The following is a 4592-nucleotide window of genomic DNA, read 5'->3' on the forward strand; positions in this document are numbered from 1 at the left end:
GTAAGTTTATTTAATGCACAACTTGTGATATTGTCTTTATCATACTGCCAATTGATAAAACATTTTACGTTTCAATTTAGTTTGATTAAGAGTCGTCGTGCAACGCGTGGACACTTAAAACATATTTGTTGATAAAACAACATAAAGTTGTTGAACATGAAGTTGTTGGTAAAACAACATGAAGTTGTTCAAACAAAAATACACAAGGAGTTCATGCAAAACAATATTTGCCATAGTGTTTTTATCATATTGTTAATTGATATAACAGTTTATGTTTTAATTTAGTTTGATTAGAAGTTCCCGTGCAACGCACGAGCTCTTAAATCTAGTATTTATATAAATAGTAATATACTCCGTGTTACTTAATTCCTTTATTTCTAAGAATTGCACATTACCCCCTTTGAGTTCCTTGAAACGTCTTTTGTAAACCTTTCCCCACTTTTGACCTCGAGTTGTGACATCGTACTCGCATAATTACAAACTGAAATGTTGGCATTCTAAGCTCAAAACTCACACTGTAAACCTTAAGTCTGCAAAACTATCATCACTTTACGAATATGCAGTTTGAACTTTGCTATCTGATTCAGAATTTTCGGCCGCTTCTGCCACCGCATTGGCAGCCTTATCCAACCCCATCTTTTGCAATTCTTTCATAAATCCATCAACCTCTGCTGGATTTATTTTATACGGGCTGTGTATTGTTCCTGGAAATGAGTGATTTTCAACTTCTTGCTTATATTCACATAAAGCTTTATTGATCACTTCTCCTACTCGGGCAAATTCCTTACAGAACTTTGGTGTAACCTGTAAAATTGGTGCATTAACAACAATATCCTTCTCGAGTCATTTATATGGTCTAATATATTATACCCTTATTATATAATTATAACAAATAAAAAAGAGAAACATAATTTATATACCAATATCAATCTCAAGATCTCATGACTTATCAATAATATGTGGAAAATAAATAAATTTTATTAGTCACTAACCTTTGCATGAGGTGGATGTTGCATCATTCCTAAAAGATCATGGTAAACAAGGACCTGCTAAAATTAATTATTTAGGAACCATATGCAACATTCAGTGACATGAATACGGTTTAAAACAATAAGTAGTATTTAGTAACAGAAGCTTTCTGATTGAGACCTGTCCACTACAAAAAGGGCCAGCCCCGATACCGATGGTAGGTATACTAAGTACAGATGTTGCGGCTGCAGCCACCGGTGCTGGCACACATTCAAGAACAACCGAAACATCCGGCTTCTTGTAATGTTAGTGCTGTCTCCACAACCTACGGAACAGATAACAATCTCATGATATTTAATGATGATTAATATTTTCATTGTATTCTAAACATGTCAGAGAATGACTTTTGAAATTAAACATACACTTTTCAGGCTTCATAATTAATATAAATAAACTTTTATTTGAAATCTTAATTAGTTAGAACTACTTAAGAAGTTTATACAAGTAGGAGATTTGGTTGTATTGTGTATAAACTATTTAAGAAGTTATACAAATGGATACAACTTGTTATAAAAAAAAAAGCGTGTAGTAATTTTGGAAAAAGCAGGCCATGAAGGTGACCTTAGAAGTATGGTAATTGATATTTCCATCATCAAAATTGATAAATTCACCACAAATGCTAATTAGAAGCTTGTACAATACACGTATTTTTCAGTGAAAGTATGGGCGCACCTTGATTGCACTGAGGATGTTTTTCCCTTGAGGTCTAAATCCCCCAAGAACACTAATGGCTTGAGGGGTCAGACCCACATGACCCAAAACCCCAATTCCGGCTTCAACGATGTGTTTTGCAGCCGAAATTCTAGATGGTGCACCACCTTCCAGCTTGATTGCATCCATACCTCCTTTTAATAACCTGACTGCGGTATCAACCGCCTGTTCATAACGAATACTGCGATTTACAATATTTACTAAAACAACATACGGTAATCACTAGTCATTTTCTAAAATCGTCAAAGATGACTTCTTTGTTGTACCTCCTCCTTTTAATAACCTGACTGCGGTATCAACCGCCTGTTCATAACGAATACTGCGATTTACAATATTTACTAAAACATCATACGGTAATCAGTAGTCATTTTCTAAAATCGTCAAAGATGACTTCTTTATTGTCGAAACGAAGGGCTAAAAGAATAATCCACTAGATATGTTATGGATACAAGAACTTAAAGTATAACTTGGAATAATAAACAAACAAATAAATTCAGAACACAACCATGATTTTCATAGATGAACGTTATTGTTAACACATAAGTATCTAATGAACAACAAGGAGTTGGCGTATCTGACTCCCAGTCGATGCAAAATGTCTCTTGTTGTTACCGGCCCATTCCATAGGCCTCGAAGGTTATGTATGTCTTTCGTTTGAACCTCACCCAAGGGGTTTTACCTCACGCGATGTCCGTATGGATTCGTTGTGGGGTTTCCTCCTGAGTGCGGTTGGACTGTAATAGTTCGACCAAAGAAATGATCGGGTAAGTGGATTTTGACATCGTGTTCGGACCCCGTCAGTGACTCTAACTGTCGTTAAAAAACACATTAACTGCCGGCCGTTAAAAAAACATAAGTATCTAATGGTATTAGAACAAATTCAAAGATCTAATTGCTAAAACATATTCCATACTAACCTTCTTTTGTTAAAAACTAGTTATCGAACCCTCGCTTCGCGCCGGGGGTTCGGTTTTCAATGTATTTTATTGCATTAATGAAATTATTTTGTGGCTAACGATGATCTCGTTGAAGCGCAACTCGAGTCGAACTAAAAGGTATAACCCGTAAGAAATTTAAATGTTATTTTAAATTAACAATATATGTGCATCTCCGCGTTTCGCTATGGAATTGTAAACTTTTAAAAATTTAACGCAAAATTAACGTGTATGAAAAGTACCCCAAATATTTTGCGTTTTTTAAAAAGCGTCCGTTTTGCGTATAGCTAGTGACATTGTGTTCCTAAAATTATTTCGAGTTTAACGATGGTGTCGGAAAAATTTAACTCGTTGCGAGCGAGAAGATATGACCCATTGAATATTTGGGTGGAGTTTATTTAAGATTTTTTATGAAAATGGTTATTTGACACTTTACCCCCTGTTTGGAGGGTCGATTTGAATTTTTCAAAAAAGTGTGGGGGGCGTTGTTGGTAAAATGAAATTTAGTTAAAATTAAAAAAAAAGGTGAAAAGTCGAAAATGCCCCTGATTACTATTCATAATTTTTGTCTGTTAGTTAATACTTAAATTCAAAAAAAAAAAAAAAAAAAAAAAAAAAGTAAACTACAATTTCAACAGATCATGCTTTTCCTATAACCTATTTTGGATGAATATAAAGACATCAACTTCACTATAGGATTATTTACAATCAATTCTTTAAACTTCTAACTTATTAGCATCTGTCTTCTTCCATAATTAATCTTTTTCCTCTTTAAACAATTACATCAACTCAATTATTTTATAATCTCATGTTTGACCTCAAAAGTCAAATATGCATTTCACAACCCTCAACTATAATATAGAGTATATAATATATTATTCCGTCCGTCTCAAATCTATTGTCGATTATTCCATTTTGAAATGTTCCAAATTAATTGTCCAGATTCTTTTTCAACCAATTAAAAGAGGTTAATCTGGAGAGAGAATATACATTATTAGTGAAAAATGAAATTAGTGAGATTTTCTAAAACTGCGTGTTTTTGTACGGGGACAATAGATTTTGGACGGAGTGAGCATCTAGTATATAATTTAAAAACCACAAATTAAAAAATACCTGTTGAGAACTGGATTCATAAGTACCAAAAGCAAGATCACCAACAAGTAAAGGCCTTTTAGCACCTCTAGCAACACACCTACAATGCATCAACATTTCATCTAACGTAATCGGTAACGTCGTACCATGACCGTGAATGGAAGCAGAATCTCCGACGAGTGCAATATCAATTCCGGCGGAATCTAAATGAACGGCCGATGGGTAATCGTAAGCAGTGACCATCGTAATGGGCTCCCCTTTTCTATGCTTACTTCGTAAGGTGTTTAAAGTGACTCTTTGATCGTGGTTTTGGGGTTTAGGGCCGCCGTAAACGGTGTTTTCATGGATGTTGCTCATGTTACGGATGTTTTTGAAATGTTTGTGGGTTGTTGAACATGTTTTTGAGAGTTTAGTGAAGAGTTTGGTAGCCATGGTTGATTGGTTGATAAGTGTAAAGAGATGTTTGTATAAAGCGGTTTTGTGTCGAAGCGGTCATCGATTTATAAGTACGTGTCCGTCGATAATATTAAAAAAGCAACGTGTTTGCTTCGTAAAGTTGTTGCAGTTGCCAAGTCATCGATTAATTTCGGGTAGTTGTGCACATCGATCTTTTGTATTTATCGAAAGTGAGATCGAGACAAGGTGATGGTTATGAAGAACTCGGTTAACAGAGATGGTTAACAGTTTAACACTGCTAATATTAACAAATTATTACGTTAACACGTTAACAGAACATTTCTTTCTCATCACACACTTTAACATTACATTTTCAAGTATATCATACGAGTTGTAATCACTTACATCCATTAATTTGCTTGAAATTAA

The 4592-nt window shown here is 34.5% G+C and overlaps 1 pseudogene; it reads right to left on the reverse strand.

The window, feature by feature from the left end:
* Positions 1–549: 549 nt before the first annotated feature.
* On the reverse strand, positions 550–4199 carry LOC139864083 (3-methyl-2-oxobutanoate hydroxymethyltransferase 1, mitochondrial-like; annotated as a pseudogene).
* Between the last annotated feature and the right edge of the window lie 393 nt (positions 4200–4592).

The sequence above is a fragment of the Rutidosis leptorrhynchoides genome, chromosome 8 (assembly GCF_046630445.1).
Source record: "Rutidosis leptorrhynchoides isolate AG116_Rl617_1_P2 chromosome 8, CSIRO_AGI_Rlap_v1, whole genome shotgun sequence".
In the NCBI taxonomy this organism is placed as follows: domain Eukaryota; kingdom Viridiplantae; phylum Streptophyta; class Magnoliopsida; order Asterales; family Asteraceae; genus Rutidosis; species Rutidosis leptorrhynchoides.